At 46.8% G+C, this 23,510-nt stretch overlaps 1 protein-coding gene across 2 annotated transcripts in view; it reads right to left on the bottom strand.

Moving 5' to 3' along the window:
* LOC103109610 (mas-related G-protein coupled receptor member A2-like) overlaps window positions 1-22,299 on the bottom strand; it is a 52,021-nt gene extending 29,722 nt beyond the window's left edge. For both annotated transcript variants that reach the window (XR_009545738.1, XM_060177424.1), the window contains exon 1: window positions 22,259-22,299. The gene's annotated coding sequence lies outside the window, so the exon portion shown is untranslated. The remainder of the gene's footprint in view (window positions 1-22,258) is intronic.
* Window positions 22,300-23,510: the final 1,211 nt, after the last annotated feature.

Genomic DNA, 23,510 nt, shown 5'->3' on the forward strand with positions numbered 1-23,510 from the left:
CCCCGTCTCTCTTGAGCGCAGGCGCGGGCCAGACCCCCAAGAGTGGGGCTTGGCCCCGGGCACAGAGCGCAACTGGGCCGGTTTCCTTACTGTGCAGGCGCCACCCAGCCCTCTGTGGGCGGGGAGAACGGGGCGTGGCCCCAGGGATAGGCGTGGTCTGTAGTTTAGAGCCGTGGTCCAATCCGCGCTCAGAGCCGGCCCTGGGGGCGGGGCCAGGGCCTCCAGCTGCTCTAGTTCCCAGGTGCCGGCTGTCTTGTGGCCTCCTCCTGCAACAGGGGCCAGGATGGTCTGGAATGTGACGGTGGCCACCTACGCGCTTAATCAGTGGGCCCTGGATTTCCAGGGCAATCTTGAAAGCACTGTTTACAGATCTCACTGAAGAGTGAGTCTGGAGTCCCCGGGGTGGGGATCGGGCGAGGGCCCATAATCTGCTGGGGACACTCACAACCCTGGGCTGGGGACAGTGAGATCACGGAAGTGACCATGCCCAGGGATCCCCGTGCACAGGGAGGCGGGGACAGTGTCTGAACACAGGTGTGCACCGGGTGAAGGAAGGCTGGATGAGGCGGTCATGGGAGGACGGGGGCGGGGACTTGCCACCCAAAGTTGGGGGACCGCAGGTGGTCTTTATGGAGGGAGCTGCCGATCCTCTGTGGTGTTTAAGGGGAGGGTGGCCGGCGACTGGCAGGTGGCTGTGCAGTGACCTACACAGTGGTCTTTGGTGCCTGGACCCCTGGTGCTGGGTAGACACTGGAGGAAGGGGGGGGGGCTTGCCACATAGGCTGTTCTGGGGCTGTGGTCTGCTGGTGGGTCCCCGGTTGTCTGGGAGTCAGTAGAGTCACTCCCACTGGGGAGTATCACAACCTGCAGATGGGAGCAGGCCCTGGGGAGGGAGGGGAGTCTACTGAGTGCTTTTTAAAAAAATTTTATTTTAATTACACCTCCTCCTCCTTCCCATATTACAGACTATGAAACCGCCCCCCCCCCACAGTAGATATTAAATTGCCAAACAGAAAGCAAGATACAAGCTTGGGCAAGAGCCGGAAATATGGTGAGAACAGAGGTAAGGGTGGGGCATCAGGTGAGGAAGGAGGGGCTTGAAGACATGCCCAGCTAGGGGACCACCAGGACCCCAGGGGCTGCTCTCTTTAGTGCCTCTGACTCCGACCCACGTGACACTCACATGTTTAAAACTTAAAAGCATGCATATGCTTAGATCAGTTTTTTTTTTTCTTTTTGAAGGGACCCTGGATCATCAGGCAGCTTTGTCATTTTGTGTTATGCGGGGGATCAAAACAGGGGCCGGTGCCCCTCCCCAGTCACATTTCATGCCATCAGTGAGCATGGGCTGCTGTTACAAAGTGCCACAAGCTGGGTGACTTGAAACAGCAGGCATGGCTTCTCTGGCCTCAGAAAACTAGAGGTTTCAGATTGGGCCCCTGCTTCCTCTGAAGCCTTCAGGGGGGAGGGTCCTCCTGGCCTCTTCCCACGCCACTTCCTCATCTTGTGGCCATGTCTCTCTCATGCCTGGTCCTATCGTCAGGAGCAGGGTCCCCTCTTCTGTTTCATTACAGGACTCTGGCCTTTATCTTGAGCTCAGCCAGGTGACTCCAGGCTACCTCACACGGAGTGCTTTTACTTGAGTTATGCCTGTGAGGACCCCAGCCCCACACAAGGTCCCCTACCAGGTTCTGAGAATGAAGTTGTGGATAGGTCTTTCTTGGGACTCTGCCCAGCCCACGCCGGCATGGCTTGGCCTAGAGCATTGCCAGGCAGCTAGTGTTCTTCCTTACCTGAAGGATCTCATTCTCTAGCCTTAGCTGTAATTCTTCCTTAAAGATGCACGCATTATCAGTAAGAGTGAGGAGAGAGGAGAGAGAGAACCAGAGAGTCACACAGCGCCAGGGATCAAACTGGGGGGACTTCATTCTTGAGAGCTCAATGCTTTCTCCTCAGCTGTATTTCATTTGTATCTTTTTCTTGTGCCTCGTGGTTTTGGCCAAATTAAAGTTTAAAAAACAGGCTAGGGAAAAGCTCCCCAAGTGGTGAAGTAGAGCAGCAGGCGGCTCTCTGCCTGCTCCCCCCAATTTCTCTCTGTCTCTATCCAATAATAATAATAATAATAATAATAAATATATTTTAAAAGAGGGGGGAAAACAATCTATGCAACAACACTTGATAGGAAAAAGTATTTTTATTTATTTATATTTTTTACCCCAACACTGCTCAGCTCTGGCTTATGGTGGTGCTGAGGACTGGACCTGGCTTCTGGTGCCTCAGGCATGAAAGTATCTTTGCTTGACCATCATGCTATCTCCCTCACCCAAGAACACTTCTTTTGGTCAGACCTTCTACCTTCTGCACCTATAAAGAATTTTGGTCCATATTTCCAGAGGGATAAATGTTAGGGGAAGATGACCAGAGGGATCTGAACTCCAATTCCCAATTCCATTAGGACCTGGGGAGAGAAAAGAAAAAAAAGAAAAAGAGAAAAAAAAAAAAACACTCAGAAGTGGTAGGTGTGTGACTTAGAAAGGAAAAGAAGGCAGGACCATAGAAAATAAAGGTCAAAATAGGTAGATAGATGGAGAGATAGACAGATTGTCATAGAAATAATAGTCAACTCCTATCTATGACCTTGGGAGAACTACTGCAGTTTCCAGTGGAGGAAATACGGACACAGAACTCTGGTGGTGGGAACGGTGTGGAATTATACCTCTGTTGTAAATCAGTATTAAATCACTACTACTACTGCTAATAGTAATAATAATAATAAAGAACACGTCTTTTGATAGGAAGTATGAGGCAAGGGAGATAGGGCATTGCTAGAGCACTCACTTGCAAGATCAGTCTGTAGCAACACCTTATGCCAGAGCTGAGCAGTGCTATGGCCTCTGTCTCTTTGTCTCTCTCTGTCTCTCTCTGTCTCTCTTTCTCTCCCTCTTTCCTCTTGCCTCCTAGGTTATCACTGGGGCTCAGCACCAGCACTACAAATCCATGGCTCCTGGAGGCCATTTTTTTCCCCTTTCTACTTTATTTTTTTATTTTTTGACAGCACAGAGGGAAATTGAGAAGGGGTACTATAGAGGGAGAGAGAAAGAGAGACACCCACAGACCTGCTTCACCTGAAGCTCATGAAGCATCCTCCCTGCGGATGGGGAGTGGGTGCTCGAACCTGGATCCTTGCGTATGGTGATATGTATGCTTAACCGGGTGCACAACCGCCTGCCTCTCCACCCCTCCAATCTCATTCTCTCCCTTTCTTGTAACAGTGCTTTGTTGGAAAAATCTTGACACATTTTTGCATAGAAAACCATAGAAATGTACATCACAGGACTTCTCCGGCAATCCAGTGTATAAATGAGTAAATCTTAATAAAAAATAATGAAACTACAAAACTTAAAACAGAAAAGATCAAGAATTCAGTGATTCTTATTAATTTCAGTGCACTGTATCACTTTTACTTTATTTTTAAATTTTATTTCTTTTGATTGCCAATAGATTATTTATTTATTTTCACCACTCCCATTTTTTTTTTTTTAATCGCCATCAGGGTTATCACTGGCGCTCAATGCCTACACTCTGAATCTACTGCTCCCAGGGGCCATTTTTATCTTTCTTTTTTCCTCCCCCTTTCTGTTTGTTATTTACTAGGACAGAGAGAAATTGAGAGAGCAGTGGGAGATAGGGGAGAAAGATAAGACACTTGCAGGCCTGCTTTAGTATTTTTGAAGCTTCCTCATTGCAGGTGGGGAACTGGGGCTTGGACCCAGGTCCTTGGGGCTTTGTAACGTGTGTGTTCAACCAAGTGTACCACTGCCTGGCCTCCTGCATCACCTTTTGTAGTGGCGATCCCACCTATGACTGTGGAGCCCAGTCACTCCAGGTTGCACAAGCTGGCCCTGGCTGGGTTGCACATTCTGATTCTCTTTGGCCAGAGGGCTCTTTGAGGATGGCAGTGTCAGCCCTCATCTGTGTCCTGCCTTCTTCACTGCTGTCCATGGTGCTCTCCTACTGTGCCAGGGCTCAAACTCAGGGCCCCTCACACATGGCAAGGCACAGAAAGTGCTCACTCCTCAGTCATAGCCTCAGGCCATTTTTTTTGACAGGGATTCACATTTTTATTAAACTTCTTTCACTTCAGCTCAATTTATTTTACTTTTATTAATGATTCACAAAATTACAAAATAATAGGGGTATAATTCCACACCATCCTCACTACCAAAACTGCTGTGATTCTCCCAAGGTCACAGATATGGGCTGACTACTATTTCTATATCTATCTATCTATCTATCTATCTATCTATCTATCTATCTATCTATCTATCTATCTATCTATCTACCTATCTACCCATCTATCTACCTATCTATCTATCTACCTACCTACCTACCTACCTATCTACCTACCTATCTATCTATCTACCTACCTACCAACCTATCTATCTATCTATCTATCTATCTATCTATCTATCTACCTACCTACCTATCTATCTACCTACCTATCTACCTACCTACCTATCTATCTATCTATCTATCTATCTACCACCTACCTACCTACCTATCTATCTATCTATCTATCTATATCTACCTCCCCCCCCATTTTGTTCTATGTCCCTGCCTTCTCTTCCATTTTAAGTCACAGCTATACCTATTATTACTTCTGAATGTCCTTCCTTTTTCCCTCTTCTCTCTCTGTGTTCTGATGGAATTGTGTTTCAGAGTCCCCTAGTCTTCTTCCCCTAACATTAAAACTCCCTCTGGGAGTATGGACCAAAATTCTTTTTGGGGGCAGAAGGTAGCAGTTCTGGCTTCTGTAATTGTTTCTCTGTTGGACATGGGCGTTGGAAGGTTGATCCATACCCCCAGCTTGTTTCTGTCTTTCCCTAGTGAGGTAGGGCTCTGGAGAGGTGAGGTTCTGGGCCACGTTGGTGAGGTCGTCTGCCCATGGAGTTCAGGATGGCATTATAGTAACATCTGCAATTTAGTGTCTGAAAGACTGTAAGTTATGACACAGGGCAAAAATATTTCATATAGGAGCCAGAAAGTAGGAATAGACAGGTGAGAATAGGGATTTTAGGGTGGTAAGAAGCTAGGAAGTTTATTTTAGGTATGTCCAAATTATTTTTTAAAAATTTGTTTTTTATTTTATTGGATAGAGTCAAAGAGACATTGAGAGGGAAAGGGATGATAGGGCTAGAAAGAGAGACAGCTGCAGCACTGCCTCACCACTGTGAAGCTCTCCTCTTGCAGGTGGGGACCAGGGGCTTGAACCTGGGTCCTTGTGCATGGTAACGTGTATGTTTAACCAGCCACCCACCCAAGGTACGGCTCACCCTCCCTTCCCCTAAGTTCATTTTAAAATGAAACACCACTTTGACCTTGAAGGCTTTGGTACCTTGGCTATTTCCTCCTTCTTTGAGATGGTTGGGTTCTCTTGGGGAATAGCTGTGTAGGGGCATCCCAGGCCTCCCTCTGAGGGATAGCCTACCTGCATGTTAGCTGTCGGGCCCAGGCAAAAATCAGTAGTCACGGGCCCCTTGGAATATACCTAAAATAGACTTTTTAGCTTCTTCCAACCAACACGAAGACCCCAAATCTCATCTGCTATACTCTCACCTTTAGGTTCCTGATTATTCAACAATTTGCTCTGCTTTATATCTTAATGCTTTTCAGCTACCAAGTTGCAGATGCTACCAAGACGCCAACCTGACCTCCCTAGTCAGATGACCTCGCCAATGTCTTGGAACCCCACCTCTCCAGAGCCCTGCCCCACTAAAGAAAGATAGAAACAGGCTGGGAGTATGGGCTGAACTGCCAATACCATGTCCAGCAGAAAACCAATTATAGAAGCCAGACCATCCACCTTCAGCACCCCAAAAAGATCTTTGGTTCATGCTCCCAGAGGGATAGTGAACAGGAAATCTTTGGGAGTTGGACGGTAGTGCAATGGTTTAAGTGTAGTTGGCGCAAAGTGCAAGGACCAGCGTAAGGATCCTGGTTCGAGCCCCCAGCTCCCCATTTGCAGGGGAATCGCTTCACATGCAGTGAAGCAGGTCTGCAGGTGTCTGTCTTTCTCTTCCCTTTTCTGTCTTCCCCTCCTCCATTTCTCTCTGTCCTATCCAACAATGACGACAACAATAATAACTACAACAATAAGACAACAAGGGCAACAAAAGGAAATAAATAAATACATATTAAAAAAAATAAGGAATCTTCCAATGGAGGGGAGGGGATATGGAACTCTGGTGGTGGGAATTGTGTGGAATTGTACCCCTTCTATCCCACAATCTTGTCTATCATTATTAAATCACTAATAAAATAAAATTTAAAAAATATGAGGGAGAGAGAGACAGAGACAGAGACCATAGCTCTGCTCAGCTCTGGCCTGTGCAGTGTAGAGGGTCAAACCTGGAGTCTAGTGCCTGTAAATCTAGTGCTTTATCCAGTGCTTTACTCAGCTAGCTCCCCCACCCTGAATGAGCCTCTTGGTGACAATGAATGCCTTCAGACATTGCCAAATGTCCTGGGGGAAACTCACTCCCTTGAGTAGCCCAGTCCTGGGGTTTTGTTTTTCCTGTTTGTGTATTGCCAACAGAGAAGCGGAGTGATTTCACAATGTATTTCCAAATGGCTGGTGTTTTTAGTTTGGAAAGGCTTGCGTTTGTAGCTGTTGCTTTTCTAATCTACTATCTTACTATATTTGCACATATTGTGCCTGGCAGATTCTGTTCTGTTAATTTTCTGAGTTTTTTTTTAAACTTATTAAAAACAAAACCTCTTTTTATTTATTTATTATTGGATAGAGACAGAGAGAAACTGAGAGGAGAGGGGGTGATAGAGACAGGGAAGGAGACAGAGAGCCACCTGCAGCTCTGGTGCAACACTTGTGAAGCTTTTCTCCCTGCATGTAGGGACCGGGGGCTTGAACCTGGGTCCTTGTGCCTTGTACTGTGTCTGCTTAACCAGGTGTGCCAAATCCTGGCTCCAGTTTTCTGAGTTATAAGAAAAAAAAAAAATCCTCAAGGAGAAAACAGATAACATACAGCTAAGTCTGCTTCTTCTCACACCAGCACTTCTCCCTTCCAGGCCCTAATAGCTTTTGTTGACAGCACTGCTCTACAGAAGCAAATTCTAGGTCTTTTCCAGAGCAAATGATTCTGACAATGGGCATTGTTGTCTTTATCCTGACTTGGCAATCTCCTCAAGGGCTGCATTTGGTTTCCAGTTTGTATCCCTCCTTTGCCATTTTTTTTTTTTCTCTTTGGAGCTTTCACATTCACTGACAACAGGTGTTAAATTGAGCAGATGTCTTCTTAGCAGCTGGAGATGCATCTGGAATAAATCCTTACTTGTCTAGAATACACCGCACAGGGACTTGGTGTCTTACATGTTGTTTCTAAGTACCACTGTAATCTAGTTTTAAGAGAAACTGATGACTTCTTTTAGTCCAGTGGTATTCCCTTGTAAGCGTGAAAGACTATTATGTTTACACTTTGTTGTGTAAAGCATTTGTAAAAAGCTTTGCCATTCTTATTTTAATGTGTGCTTGTTGCTGTTAACTTTTTTTTTTTTTTTTTTTTTGCCTCCACAGTTATCGCTGGGGCTTCCTGCACTACGAATCCACTACTACTCTTGGTGTGCTGGGAAATTGTGCAGACGCAGTCACATCTGCCATGTTGTCCCCTCAGGCTATTGCTAGTTCCCACGCGAGAGTTGGGACATTCTCGAGCGCCTGTTCCGCCATGTTGTGCCCTCAGGGCATTGTCAATAGTTGGAGTGCTATGGTTACTCCTCCCCCTTCTCATTCTCACGAGAGAGCTATTCCCATAAAAGCCCTTCTTCTTCCGCCCCTTGTTCTCTTGCCCGCTTTTCACCTTGGTGACGGAAGGGTGCAGCACATAGCAGGAGGCTGCCATTTTGGCTAGCTCCACATGGCCCCAACTGCTGGGTTCCCACCCCGATCCTGAGGTCCCTGTGAATAAAGGATTGTGTTCCCTTTCTGCTCCAAACCTCCTTTTTCTGCGTCCCGCCTCCGCCACCGCAGCAAGCGACACTGGTGGCCATTTTTTTTTTCATTTTTCATTTTTTATTTGATAGGACAGAGAGAAATTGAGAAGGGAGAGGGGGGAGACAGAGAAAAATAGACACCTGCAGACCTGCTTCACCACTGGTGAAGTGTCCCCACTGCAGGGGGGGAGCGGGGGCTTGAACCTGGATCCTTGCTCGGGGCATTTTGCATGGTATTGATGAATAAAAACCCATTTTCTTCCCCCTCCACACACACATCCTGGACCCCCTACCCCTACACTAAATAAATAAATACATACATAAATAAAATTTTGTTTCAATATCCTTTTCCTAATGACTGACTACTTAGGGTCTTTCTTCTTTGAGATGTTAGTATTATGCCAAGCTCTCTTTCCATCAATCTCTATCTATTCCTCTGTGTTTTCTCTGGAGCATTGTATGTGGGCACTTTCTCTGCTCTTGGGCTGACTCCAACCAGCTGGTTTGAACCTGAGCCCCGTGGACATGCCCTATCCTGTGAACCATCTCCCAGCTCTTAGTAAATAAAAACATTTATGGGCTGGCTGGTTGAGTACACATGTTAAAATGAGCAAAGACCCAAGTTCAAGCCCCTAACTCTTCTTCTTCTTCTTCTTCTTCTTCTTCTTCTTCTTCTTCTTCTTCTTCTCCTTCTCCTTCTCCTTCTCCTTCTCCTTCTCCTTCTCCTTCTCCTTCTCCTTCTTCTTCTTCTTCTTCTTCTTAAAGTACAGTCACCTCCCCAGTGTTTAATTTTATTTATTTATTCCCTTTTGTTGCCCTTGTTGTTTTATTGTTGTAGTTATCATTGCTGTTGTTGTTGTTGGATAGGACAGAGAGAAATGGAGAGAGGAGGGGAAGACAGAGAGGGGGAGAGAAAGGTAGACAACTGCAGACCTGCTCAACCGCCTGTGAAGCGACTCCCCTGCAGGTGGGGAGTCGGGGCTCCAACCGGGATCCTTATGCCGGTGCTTGTGCTTTGCGCCACCTGCGCTTAACCCGCTGCGCTACAGCCCGACTCCCATTCTTTCTCTTCTTAGACACAAAGCTCCTGAAACTCTTGGAGTCTGGGAGGTAGCTCAGTAGATAAAGCACTGGATTCTGAAGTAGAATTAAGACCAGAGCTCCATCCTTTCTCTGCACCGTGATGCTCTGCTTCTCTGACTCTCCTCTCTCCCCTCAGTAAATAAACTCTGGTATCATTAATAAAACCAGCCAACCAAACAAACAACACTGGAATCTCCTGTGTCATGAGAGAGGGCTTGCCAAGCAAAAGCCTTTTATCACCGCTGTGGCAGAGAACTTAGTAGCAGCTCAGCCCAGAGGTGCGCAAGGCCTTGTGGGGCTGGGGGCAATGCCCTGCTCTTCCTGGAAGGCCTGCACATGTCCGAAGCTCGTCTGCCATCCAAGCTGGCCTGGAGGTTCTGTGCCGCTGTGATGGGAATCTGAGCAGCAGCTGCAGTGGCATCTCAGTAAGCTGACTCAAATGTCCCTCTGGAAGGACCTAAGGCTGACGGTGGGGCCGGAGCTCCTGGAGGCCAGCAGCCCCCACGCCCTCGGTCTCCAGGCCCTGGCGGTTGTGTTTCTGCTGGGGTGGTACTGGCTCAGAGACAGGAACCGGAGCCAGAAGGCTCCTCTGTGGGTGTTGAGATGTGATTTATGGCCAAGAGGCGTTGGCAGGTGATCCCAGAAAGGAAGAGGTTGGAACTTATAGCTGATATCAGTTGCATAACATCACTGGCCCGGGAGAACAGGTCTGTAAGGATCTAAGTACAAAAATTTAGCAAGATGGTATCAGACAAAATCTTGCAGTCTTGGGGTGAGGGAGGGGATACCAGTCAGGATGCATAAAGGATACTCCTCGAAGGCTGACAGCTGCACCCTTGGGAGAGAGCCTGTGAGCCCATGGGAGTGTCTGACTTACTCCCCCCATGTTACCTGCAGGCAGGACCCTGGGGCCAGGTTGCCTGGCTCTGTGGCTTGGCCACCCACCCCTCTGTTTCTGAGGGCATACACCCAGACTGTTTTGATTGCTCTTTTATATTTGGATGATGATCTTTCAGGGTAAAGTTATGTGTGGCAACTGCTGTCTTTTGAAACCTTGAATATGCTACTCTGATCTCTCCTGGCCTCCATGGTTCCTGGAGAGAACTCTGATGCTTTAACTCTGATGATTGAACTACCTGGCCTTTAGAAACAAAAATGTCATAGGATGCCATCTGTGTGTGAATTCTGTAAATGGACTTAAAGAGTGTTGTTGTATGCTTTACATTGGGTTCTAGTTCTCCCCCGCCAAGAGAATTGGATCAGTCCAGTTAGTTTCACGGGGCCCGCTTGGCCCCGCCCCAGGAACCCTGCCAGAGTTCCAGAGTTCCGGAGTTGGATAGAGTTCCTGAGTTGCAGAGTAAGAGAGAGTGCTTGCGCCGCCGCAAAGAGACAGCAGAGTTCTGTTTGGTGATTAGTTTGTCTTAGTTTATGAATCGTTGTTCGTGAATAAAGAAATACAGCTTCCGGGAGTCAGGCTGTAGCGCAGTGGTTAAACACAGGTGGTGTAAAGCGCAAGGACCCGAGTAAGGATCCCGGTTTGAGCCCTGGCTCCCCACCTGCAAGGGGAGTCGCTTCACAGGTGGTGAAGCAGGTCTGCAGGTGTCTATCTTTCTCTACCCCTCTCTGTCTTCCCCTCCTTTCTCCAATTCTCTCTGTCCTATCCAACAACGACAATAATAAAAACCACAACAATAAAACAATAAGGGCAACAAAAGGGAATAAATAAATAAATAATTAAAAAAAAAAAAAGAAATACAGCTTCCCTGCCCAGCCGTTGTCTCCGCCTCTCTGTTACCCACCCGTGAAACTAGCCCGCCCAGCTAGAGCCTATGAAATTTTAACAACAGAGTGTAGCACTTTAATAGGCAGGCAGCTCGCTTGTTAGGGGGCCTGCTTAACCAGCCTGTACTGTGCTGAGGGCAGGGAGCTTCGGCATGGTGGCATCTTTCTTACTCTCCTTTTGCTACTCCAGCTCTGTCTCTCTCATCTGAAAATTTTTACCCAAAGTGGTAAAGTCTTGTTGATGACATGAGAAAGACAGACAGAGAGAGGGAGAGAGGGAAAGGGAGAGGGGGAGGGGGAGGGGGAGGGAGAGAGAGAGAGAGAGAGAGAGAGAGAGAGAGAATGGAGTTCTGGTTTCCAAAAACTGAGGATTAGGGAAAATGGGGACTTGTCAGTCAGGATACAAGCTTGTTGTTAAAGAACACATAACCTCAGAAGCTCTGACACACAGCAGAGATGACACTCACTGATGCTAACTTGCTAAGAGATGAGACCAAGAAGTGCTTCTTGTGGGAGAGATGGTCTTGGGGTTGGCACCAGATGAATGGGCTGGAGGTGAACGGGCAAGTAATTGAACGAGTCCTTCTCATCAGCTTATGTAAATGAGCTTTTATTAGACCCAGAGTTCAATTAAGTAAGGAATGTCTTATGCAAGCAGGTGGGTAGCAGGTAGATAGCTCATTAGCAAGTAAACAGTACATGTCGAGAGAGCCTGAAGCAGGTCATCCAGGGCTGGGGTAGCTCAGCGTGACCCATGGCCCTGGGCTGGACTTTACAGCCTCTTTTATATGTTTCATTTTGGTCACTTTCCTTCTTTGTTGTGAGGCCCTTCAGCTCCTCTCACCTCTTCTTCCCAGGGCCCAAGAGTCATCAAGCTATTGGAATGTACCAACTATACAGAAAAGTGAAGTCCTTGTTGTGAGAATATCCTTTTCCTTTCTTCTTTTCCCTCCTCCTCCTCCTCTTCTTCTACCAGTTATAACTGGGGCTTAGTGCTGGCACTATGAATTCTCTGATCCCAGTGACCATTTTTTCCTTTTCTTTCCTCTTCTCTCCTTTCCTCTCTCCTCTCCTCTCCTCTCCTCTCCTCTCCTCTCCTCTCCTCTCCTCTCCTCTCCTCTCCTCTCCTCTCCCCTCCCCTCCCCTCCCCTCCCCTCCCCTCCCCTCCCCTCCTCTCCTTTCCTTTCTTTTCCTCCCCCTGCCCTACCGCTATATTATTGGATAGGACAGAGAGAAATTGGGAGGGGAGGGAGAAAGATAGACTCATGCAGATCTGTTCACCACTCATGAAGCTTCCCCGATCTGCAGATAGGGAGCAGAGCCCCGAAACCCATGTCTTTGTGTACCACTCAACCTTAAGAATAGTCCCATTTTGAAGGTGGCCTTATTCTGTTCATAGGCAAGGGGTTAAAATTGCTCAGAATGGTGTCTGAGTACTTGTGGTTCAACGACCCAGCGGGTTAAGCGCATATGGTACAAAGCGCAAGGATAAAGATCCCGGTTCAAGCCCCCGGCTCCCTTCTTGCGGGGGGGTGGGGGGGGGTTGCTTCACAAGTGGTGAAGCAGGTCTGCAGGTGTCTATCTTTCTCTTTCCTCTCTGTCTTCCCCTCCTCTCTCCATTTCTCTCTGTCCTGTCCAACAGTGATGACGTCAATAACAACAACAATAACTACAACAATAAAACAACAAGGGCAACAAAAGGGAATAAATAAATAAATATTAAAAAAATAAAAAAAGAAAAGTGAAAATGTGACACTTTTTTAAAAAAAAGGAAATATACAGTAGTTCATCATTAAAACTCACAAGTCACAAAACAACAGGTTGGAAATTCAAATAAACAGGAATGTCTTCACAGGAATAATAAAAATACAACAGGTGACAGGCGGCCATGTTGAGATGCAGCGGCAGCTGTGACCCAGAGATGGTCCCTCACGGGGTGAGGAGCAGGTGAGATGGAGACACAGGCTGCCCAGGAGCAGCTCCCGTCCTGCCCCGCTCAGCCCTATGTCAGGTGGGGGCTCCTCAGCCCTCGTGGGTGTGAGCATAAAAAAATAGTAGTGGGGGTCGGGCAGTAGCACAGCGGGTGAAGCGCATGTGGTGCAAAGCGCAAGGACCAGCATAAGGATCACAGTTTGAGACCCCGGCTCCCCACCTGCAGGGGAGTTGCTTCACAGGCAGTGAAGCAGGTCTGCAGGTGTCTGTCTTTCTCTCCCCCTCTCTGTCTTCCCCTCCTCTCTCCATTTCTCTCTGTCCTATCCAACAACAATGACATCAATAACAACAAAAATAACTACAACAACAAAACAACAAGGGCAACAAAAGGGAAAATAAATAATAAGAAATATTAAAAAAAAATAGTAGTAAGATTGTGGAAGTGGTTCTGCACCTCCAAAAAAACCTGTGTCCATACTTCCAGAAGGATAAAGGGTAGGGGGAGAAGACCAAAGAACTCTCTACCCCCATCCCTCCAGGACTCGAAGTGTTTACCACAAGGAATCTTGTTTTTGTACCATCACGGAAAGGGAAGCAAATTTGGAAAACACCAGAGGAATCCAGGCATGGTTTCACCTGAGAGAAAAGAGAAAAAAAGGAAGGACATTCAAAAGTAGTAGGTATAGGTGTGACTTAGAAATGAAGCAGGGAGTTGGTTGGTAGTGCAGCGGATTAAGCACAGGTGGCACAATGCACAAGGACCGGCATAAGGATCCTGGTTCGAGCCCCTGGCTCCTTGCCTGCAGGGGTGTCGCTTCACAGGCGGTGAAGCAGGTCTTCAGGTGTCCATCTTTCTCTCCCCCTCTCTGTCTTCACGTCCTCTCTCCATTACTCTTTGTCCTATCCAACAATGATGACAGTAGTAACTACAATACAAAGAAACAACAAGGGCAACACAATCTAATAAATAGATATTAAAAAAAGAATTAAGAAAAAGAAATGAAATATAAAGGAAGAACCATAGAAAAAATGGGGTAAAATTATAGATAGATATAGATACATTTATATAGTCAACCCATATCTGTGACCTTGGGAGAACTACTGTAGTTTCCAGTGGAGGGGCACAGAACTCTGGTGGTGGGAACATTATGAAATTACACCCCTACTATCTTATAATTTTGTCAATATTAAATCAATATTAAATTCAATATTAAAATCAATATTAAATCAATATTAAATCACTAATACAAATAAATAATAATAATTATTATTATTTACTACTTATTATATAGGATTAAGGGGATGGACATATAGTTTAATATAAAGATTTATCTACCTGTTTGACTTGAAAAACAAGTCCACATAATTGAATAAGTATGCCTAGGAATCTTAATGGTAAAAACCTGTTTAGTTGCTACATTTTCCTTACCAAGAAATTACATGTTATTCGATGATCATGGAGGACATATCTACTGTGTCTTCAGCCTCACAGGATACCTCAAAGAAATGAAAGCAAAGGCAAAGTGTCTGTGATGGGTAACTTAGGCTTTCAAGGTTGGGCTATGGTTCTCTCTGATCCAGGCTGCCCTCCTGACATGGAAGTGGTGTTTGTCACATCTGACATGCAGGTGACCCAGGAAATGATGTCCACCAATGAGGAAGACTCTGCTGGGAACCCAGCATGTTCCCCATCCTGTACCACAGTCTGAGCTCATCAGAAAAGCACAGGCTTTGCAGAGTGGACACATCCAGCAGGTCAGTGTGTGGACATGTGGACACACAGGCAGTCATCTCAGAGACAGGTGGGGACATGGGTCTCAGCACCTGAGTTCCAGACACCTTAGAGATGAGGGTTCACCCAAGACAGAAGCCTACACTCAGCTGGTGGGTGAAGGAGAGGGGTTTGTAGCATATGCCCTGAAGGGCTGCCAGGTCAGTGCAGTGGGGTCAGAGACCAGGTCTGTGGGGCCAACCAGGGGAACAGGCCAGAGAAAGAGATAGGTCCCTGTAGGTGGGGGACACCTGTGCATGTGGGCCTGGTGCTCCCCTTTCCAGAGGAGAGGTGTGCAGAAATTCTATATGGGCAAGACTAGGAGAAGAAGTTTCTAGGTGGGAGATACAGAGAGTAAGATGAATGGATCACACAGTAGCCTGCTTTACATGCGACAGATAAAGTTGTAAAGTCTTCTCCTGCAGTATATTTTCTCATATTAAATTCAGGCAGTAGGCAGGGTAGCTAACATGTCTTTATAACTGTAGCATCTGTGCTGTGGGCCTGTCTGAAGGACCAGGGGACATAGACCTAGCTCAGGGGGAGATCCTCTTCACTCAGGAGTCAGGGTTCCCTCTCCTGTGTTCTTCCTCTTCCTCCTCATCCATCAACGCACTCTGGAGCACTTCCCGGAGTGGCTTCCTGCCCCGTGGCTGCCTGTGTCTCCCCACAAAGAAGTAGATGATGGGGTTCAGCACATTACTCACAGTAGAGAGGAAGTTGAAAACATGCAGTAGGGAATGATCATATTGTAATGATGGAGAGCTCTATTGGTCAATAAACTGGCATCAAGAGGCAGATCAAGGAACAGAAAGGCCAGCACGCTGAGCAGGATGGTCAGGTAGAGCCTGCTGGGCTGCCTCCTCCTGGAGCTGCACTGGACCTGGATGAGCAGAGTCAGGCTGGACACACAGAGCACCAGGAAGGTGAAGAAGGCCATGCAGTGAAAGGCCAGGTGCAAGTTTTTACAGGAGACACCTATCAAGCAGTCACACAAGAGACCCAGTGTCCCCAGAGAACATGCCAGCCCCCAGATGAGGGCACACAGGATGGAGGAGAGATGGGCAGGGCGGTGGCATCTATACCAGAGTGGGCAGAGCACAGCGACGCAGCGCTCGGTGCTGACGGCCATCAGCAGAAAAAGGCCCACCAGGTAAGAAGGGAGGGAAATTGCTCTTATGAACTCCTTGAGGGGTCTCATACGATGATATGTAAGATAAAGTGTGAGCCAGACACCATTGGCTAAGATGTGGGTGAAGTCGGCACAGGCCAAGTTGAGGATGTAGACGGTGAAGGGGTTCCTCTTGATGCAGAAACCCAGCAGCCAGATGACAGCCCCGTTCCCCCCCAAACCAAGGAGACTGGTGACTAAGGTCAGCACATCAATGACAGACTGGAAACGAGCAGATAGCAGTTCAGTGTTATTACTGAACATGGTGTTCAAATCTGTGTTTCCCCCTGCTTTTGAGGAACAATTTAAAAGTAAGTGTGACCGGGAGAGAAACGTAAGATAGCTGGAGCCTGAAGGCCTCTGCTGGCTTGCTCCCATGTCCCCTGTGAAGGTGGAGATGGGAAGGGACCAGGATCTCTGGGCTCAGGGGCACCGTCTCTGCACACACTCAGGCTCAGACCTCCCCAGCCTGGGACAAGGACACAGCCTGGGACTCTGGGGGAGCCCTTCTCAGGCAGGACCTGCTCTCACAGCCTCGAGGCTCCAGCAAGCAGATGAACCCCGTCCTGACCCCAAAGTCCAGTCTCTCCTGACACCCTGCAGAATCCTGGACATGTGTGTCCCAAGAGCCTGGGACAGAGACGCCTGTGATGCTGATGTCTGAGCTTCCAGGGGTCCAGCTGGGTCCCTGCTGTCCTCTGGCCTCTAGATCTTCACCTGGACTCCAGGGATGGCTCTTGTTCAGTATCTTGTGGATTTCTGATTTAATAGGAAATAAAGTAAGAAAATCGGATATTAAGTAAATACAAATACTAGTCATCTTTCAAAACTGAACTTATCAATGTCTGAATGTTTGTTTCCAGTTATTAACATTCACGAAAATACACAGCGGTGGCCTCGGCTCTTATCCAGTGAAACTTTTCACTATAGTCCATTCACCACACACACGTATGGATGAAACTTCTGATTACATGAAAACATGCTACGTACATGTGTGACATAGCAAAGACCATGAAAATCTTAGCTTGACTCAGAACCTTAAATTGATATAATTTTGCTCCATTGCAAGCCCTCCAGAGATTTACCCACTGCCCTACCTCCTGGGCCCACTTTTAAAAAAAAAATATTTTTTTACTAGGGATTTAATAACGATTGACAAAACTTTGGGATAAGAGGGGTACAATTCCATACGATTCCCACCACTAGAGTTCTAGACCCTATCCCCCCCATTGGAAGCTTTTTTATTTTCTATCTCTCTGGGAGTCTGGACCAATGATCTTTATGGGGCACAGAAGGTGGAAGGTCTGGCTTCTGTAATTGCTTCGCTGCTGAACATGAATGTTGGCAGGTGGATCTATACCCCTAGCCTGTTTCTATCTTCCCCTGGTGGGGTTGGGTTCTGGAGAGGTGAGATTTTGGGACATACTGGTGAGGTCATCTGCTCAGGGCCCAATTTTTCCTCATTGAGCTCATGTGTGTGACAATGTAAAGTTTCTAATAACTAGCATATGACCTGGTTTCATGATTCTAAAATCAAACTTCATGCAGACAACTGCATGTTTTTTTTTTTAAATTTTGTTTTACTTATTTATTATTGGATAGAGACAGAGAGAAATGGAAAGAGGAGGAAAAAAAATGCCGCTGGGAGCCATCTTCTTCAGGTGGTAGATAATGTTATCTAACCCCTCCCTCGTTGGAGGATGGAACATTCTTTGCCATTGTTGATCCACATTGAGAAAGAATAGGAAAGCTATCAGGGGTGGGGATGGGATACAGAGTTCTGGTGGTGGGAATTGTACCCCTCTTATCCTGTGGTCTTGTCAGTGTTTCCAGTTTATAAATATAAACAAAAAAATAACTATCTTTAAAAAAAAAGGAGAGACAGCACAGTGCCACAACCTCCTCTGGTACTGTGACAATCTCACGTGACACTCACCTAGGCTGCCTGCTTGACACAATGTTTTCTAAAACTCTCTCTCCAGCCCCAAGAACCAAAGTCTTTTATGTGTTTGCTTCTGGGTCACTCTCCTGCCTTCTAAGCCCTAGATCACCAGCAGAGGAGCAGCTGGAGACAGATATTCAGGGACAGTGCAGGACAGAGAGGCTGACAACACTCTAAGTACACAAAATGGTGGGATGGCCACAAGGGGGCTTTTCCTACATCCCCCAAAAGAAGAAGATAAGCCTGTCGCACTACAGTGCTCAAGGACCCCGGTCCCCACCTGCAGGGGGAAAGCTTTATGAGTGGTGAAACAGGTCTGCAGGTGACTCTCTGTCTCTCTCCCTCTCTATCTCCCCTCTCCTTTCAATTTCTTGCTATCTCTAATAATAAATAAATTAAAAAATAAACATGTGCTGTAGAGGCCCACAAGAGCGTTTATTATGTTGTTCCTGATGGAGATGACCAGTGATGGTGGAGAGAGAGATCTGTTAGAGGCCTAGGTCCATCATAACTGTGTGGGAATCCAAGGATTTCCTGACTGGAGCCCCAGATAGTGGGGTAGCCTGGTAGTCCAGCCATCTACACATTAGCTGTTTGGCCCAGGAAAAAATTAGTAAAGTCATGGTCCCCTTGGAATATACCTAAAATAGACTTCCTAGCTTCTTCCAACACGAAGACCCCAAATCTCATCTGCTATACTCTTACATTTAGGTTCCTGATTAGTCCACAGTTTGTTCTGCTTTATATCTTAATGCTTTTCAGCCACCAAATTGCAGATGCTACCATGACACCAACCTGACTTCCCTGGGCAGATGTCCTCACTAATGTGTCCTGAAACCCCATCTCCCCAGATCCCTACCCCACTAGGGAAAGATGGAAATAGGCTGGGGTTATAGATTGATCTGTAAATTCCTATGTCCAGCGGAGAAGCAGTTACAGAAGCCAGACCTCCCACCGTCTGCACCCCATAATGATCCTGGGCCCATGCTCCCACAGGGATAAAGAATAGGAAAGCTTCTAATGGAAGGGATGGGATACGGAACTCTGGTGGTAGAAATTGTACCTCTCTTATCACATAATCTTGTCGATCATTATTAAATCACTAATGAAAAAACATATTGTGTGGGGGCCAGCTTTCTCTCTCTCTCTCTTTTCCTTTCTGGTGGCTGAATTAAAATCCCTTCATGAACAAGCCACTTTCAAATGGTGAAAGATGCTTCTCTGTTCCACTTACTGTGTGATTTCTGTGTGACAGACACATAAAAATCAATGACCGGCTCTGTTATCTGACAGAATTGGACGCTAGGGTGAAACAGCCAGAACAACCACTGTGACAGTCTCATGTCAGCACTTCTCTTATGGGAGGACAGGGAGGTCTTGGTCTTCCTGGTTTCTGGCAGAAGATTTGCATGAAACCACATTCCTGGCTCCAGGTGAACACTACTGTTCACATTCTCTGAGGTCCTGGGTCTGGGCTGTCACTGGTCACATCTTATCGTTGTCTTCTGATGGTTATTTCTCAAGGGTGTGTCTGCTAAATTCTCACTGATCACAAAGATTTGAATAAGACGGTAGCTCCCAAAGCACGTATTTTTTAAAGGTGCTTCAAGATTTCCTCCTTAAGTTACGGGAGAAAAGAAAGAGAGAAAGATAGAAGGGGTGGAGAGAGAGAGAGAGAGAGAGAAAGAGTGTGAGAGAGAGGTAGAGAGGTAGAGGTGTACCAGGACACAGAAGCTAAACAAAAAAGAGATTTGAGATAATAAGCTTTGTACATTAGTCCTCTGTGTTGTTCCTGGTATATGGAATTTTCTGGAAGCAAACTGAAAACAGCCTACTGAGCTTAATGGAGCTGTACACCAAGGAAATGATAAGTCAGACTAACAAATTATTCACTATACATGCTCCTTGGCATGTGAATTTGTATAGACACAATGGAAAAACCACACAGTAGTTCCTCAAAGAGTCACAGAGCCACATGGTGCAAAGCGCAAGGACTAGCATAAGGATCCCGGTTCAAGTCCCTAGTTCCCCCCATGGGGGGGTGGGTGGTGGGAGGGTGGGTGGTGGTGGTGAGGGGTCGCTTCGTAAGTGGTGAAGCAGATCTGCAGGTGCCTATATTTCTCTCCTCCTCTCTGTCTTCCCTTCCTTTCTTGATTTCTCTCTGTCCTATCCAACAACAATGACAGCAATCACAACAACCACAATAATAACAACAAAGATAAACAACAAGGGCAACAAAAGGGGAAAAAAATAGCCTCCAAGAGCAGTGGATTCATAGTGCAGTCACCAAGCCCCAGCGATAACCCTGGAGGCAAAAAAAAAAAAAAAGGGTCACAGAACTACCGAATACTCTAAGAGTTGTAGCACTTCGTACACACTTAGAGTTAAGTGAAGGTTCTCCCCTCCCCTTTCAATTTCTTCCCTTGTCCCTCAAAGGGACAATCACACACCCACATTTTAAAAAAATTTTTATTTATTTATTCCTTTTGTTGCCCTTGTTGTTTTTTTATTGTTGTAGTTATTATTGATGTCATTGTTGTTGGATAGGACAGAGAGAAATGGAGAGAGGAGGGGAAGACAGAGAGAAGGAGAGAAGGACAGACACCTGCAGACCTGCTTCACTGCCTGTGAAGTGACTCCCCTGCAGGTGGGGAGCCGGAGGCTCGAACCGGGATCCTTCCGCTGGTCCTTGTGCTTAGCGCCACCTGCGCTTAACTCGCTGCGCTACCGCCCGACTCCCTCACACCCACATTTAATGCTGCTATTTACACAGAAAGCAAGATGTGAGGCCACCTTAATGTCCGCCACCGACTGAACACCGAAATTTGGAAGTTCAGATATTTATAGTCATAGGTACATGCATATTACTCAGTGAAAGACCAGAACAAAGAAACCCGTGTCAAGAGTGCCGGGGATGTTCTTTGACCTAATTCTCAGGTGACTCCCCTCGGTGACATGTCCCTCAGAACAGGACACAGTGAGTCTGACCACCGCTGTCTAGGTAGACCTGAGCCCACTCCCTGTCCCAACTCCCTCTATCCTTCTGTTTAACTTCAGAAGAGTGTTTAAACACCTAACTTTCAGATATTGCTGTCTTTTCCTTCAGTCTTGCCTCCAAGGTTATCACTGGGGCTTGGTGCAGGCACTACAAATCCACTGCTCCTGGCAGCCATTTTTTTTTTTTTTTTTTTCATTTTATTGGGTAGGACAGAGAGAAATTGAAAGAAGAGGGGGAGAGAAAGATGGACGCCTGCAGAACTGCTTAGCCACTTGAGAAGTCTAACCCCCTGCAGATGGGGAGCTGGGGGCTTGAACCTGGGTCTTTGCTCAAGTCCTTGCATTTAGTACTATGTGAGCTTAACTGGATGTGCCACCAGCCATCCCCCCAACCCTCTGAGGATTATAAATTTAAATATTTATTTATTCCCTTTTGTTGCCCTTGTTTTTCTTTATTGTTGTAGTTATTATTGTTGTCGTCATTGTTGGATAGGACAGAGAGAAATGGAGAGAGGAGGGGAAGACAGAGAGGGGGAGAAAAAGACAGACACCTGCAGACCTGCTTCACCGCCTGTGAAGTGACTCCCCTGCAGGTGAGGAGCCAGGGGATAGAACTGTGATCCTTACGCTGGTCTTTGTGTTTGCACCAAGTGTGCTTAACCCACAGTGCTACCGCCTGACTCCCAGATTATCATATTTTAAGTTAAGGAACTTAATTTAGAGAGAGAGAGAGAGAAAGAGAAAGAGAGAGAGAGAAAGAGGAAGAGAGAGAGAGAGAGAGAGAGCGAGAGACAGGGAGAGGGACAGGGAGAGAGATGGAGAGACAGGGATAGAGGAAGAGGGAGAGGGAGAGGGAGAGGGAGAGGGAGAGAAACCCACAGCACTAAGCTCCCTTTAGTGTGATGGGCAGAGCTCTGATCTGAGTTGGGCACATAGCAAAGCAGCACACTACCCAAGTGAGCTATTTCACCACTCCAGGATTATGACTTATATTTTTCTTTATTGGGGATTAATGGTTTACAGTCGACAGTAAAACACGATAGTTTGTATATGCATAACATTTCCCAGTTTTCCACATAACAATTCAACCCCCCACTTAGGTCCTCCTCTGCCATCATGTTCCAGGACCTAAAACCCCCCACCCTACCCCACCCCAGAGTCTTTTACTTTAGTGAAATGCAGGATTATGATTTTGAATTGTCTAATGGGGAAATCACCCCAGGGAAGACACCCCTTAGACAACCTTCCTACAGTGAATTGATATTTCAGTCTATCTTCTCTCAGAAATTTAAAGAAGCAAATGAAGAAAGACATAGTTGAAGCAAAGCACTTAGAAGGCTGGGCTCTGGGGTACCAACAAGAGCCTTAAAGCATCTTGGGGTTCCTCTTCTGTCCTCTGAATACTATGTGAACCCAGCCCAGCCAGCCTCCTGGACCCAGGAATAGACACAGAGTGACCATGGAAAGGATGCCCTCTCAGACCCAGCCTGCAGAGGGAGGACAGAGAGGCTGAGAGCAGATAAGGAGCCATGGTCCAGGGCAGACAAGACACAACACAGACCCTTCTTCTCACCTGCATCTCCTCCAGAGGCTGGGCCAGCCTGAGCTTGGGGGTCTGCTACAGCGTCTCTGTGCTCGTGGGGTCCCGTGATGTGTCCCCAGTGTGGGCAGAGGGGAACCACCAGCTCCCTGTGTCAGAGGCTGAGCTGAGCTGAGCTGAGAGGCAGGGACCTTCCTGCCCTTCCCTCATCCATCACATGGGTCTGTTCAGAGACTCTCAGAGCCCCTGAGTGCTGGACTTCCCTCCTTGATGCTTTCTAGAAGCTTCTGTAGAGAGTGCCTTCCCATGGTCATATTTGTGAGAAAAAAATAACAGAGTAGAGCAAGTAGTTAGCAGGCACAATACATTTTGTATAATCAAAATTACATTTATACCTAAAGTAGTAGGTACCTGAGAAACAAATACTGAAATTGAGCCACAGTCTTCACTAATTAACACACATTAGCAGATGCACAAAGTGACTGAAAAAAAAAACAAACACAAAACCCTAACATCCTCAGGGAACTCACAAAAGCATGTGTAAGTAACAATCTCAGCCAATCTCTCCATCGGAAGTTGCCATCAGCCCCTGGAAGGATCCCGTCTCCTGCCCATCTGAGGAACAGAGCAGGTGTCCTGATGGTCAGTGGGCAGAAGAGAGGAAATGGACTTGACTCTGAGCACAGAGGGAGGGGCTCCTGTGTCCAGTGCTTCCTGGCCCCCATCCCTCCTGACAAGGTATGATAGAGAGGAAAGCACTCCTGTTCTTGCTCAGTGCTCGGTGTGCACTGCCCACCTCAGGACTCTGCCAGCAGGATGCTGACAGGATGGAGGGTGTGAGGCTCAGAGGGGTCTTGTCCCCTCCCTGAGCCCAGTGGGTCCACTTGAAGCCACAATCTGTTTTTTTTTTGAGAACCTGGAGATTTGAGATCCAGGGAAGAGTTAGATGTTTAAGCTCTGTGGAGAGCAGTCTGGAGAACTTTCAGAAGGCTAGAAAGGGAACTACCCTATGACCCTGCAATTCCCAGAACCAGACACACCCATCCAAAAAGACCTGTGTATATCTATGTTCTTAGCACAATTTGTAATACATAAGACCTGGAAGCAGCTGATAAAGTCATAGTCTATATACACAATGGAATACCACTCAGCTACTTGGATGAAGCTTGAAGGAATCCTGTGAAGTGAGATAAGCTAGACAGAGAAGGGTGAATACAGGATGATCTCACTCATGGGCAGAAGCTGAGAAATAAGAACAGAAGGGGAAACACAAAGCAGAACTTGG

The sequence above is a fragment of the Erinaceus europaeus genome, chromosome 17, assembly GCF_950295315.1.
Source record: "Erinaceus europaeus chromosome 17, mEriEur2.1, whole genome shotgun sequence".
Taxonomy (NCBI): domain Eukaryota; kingdom Metazoa; phylum Chordata; class Mammalia; order Eulipotyphla; family Erinaceidae; genus Erinaceus; species Erinaceus europaeus.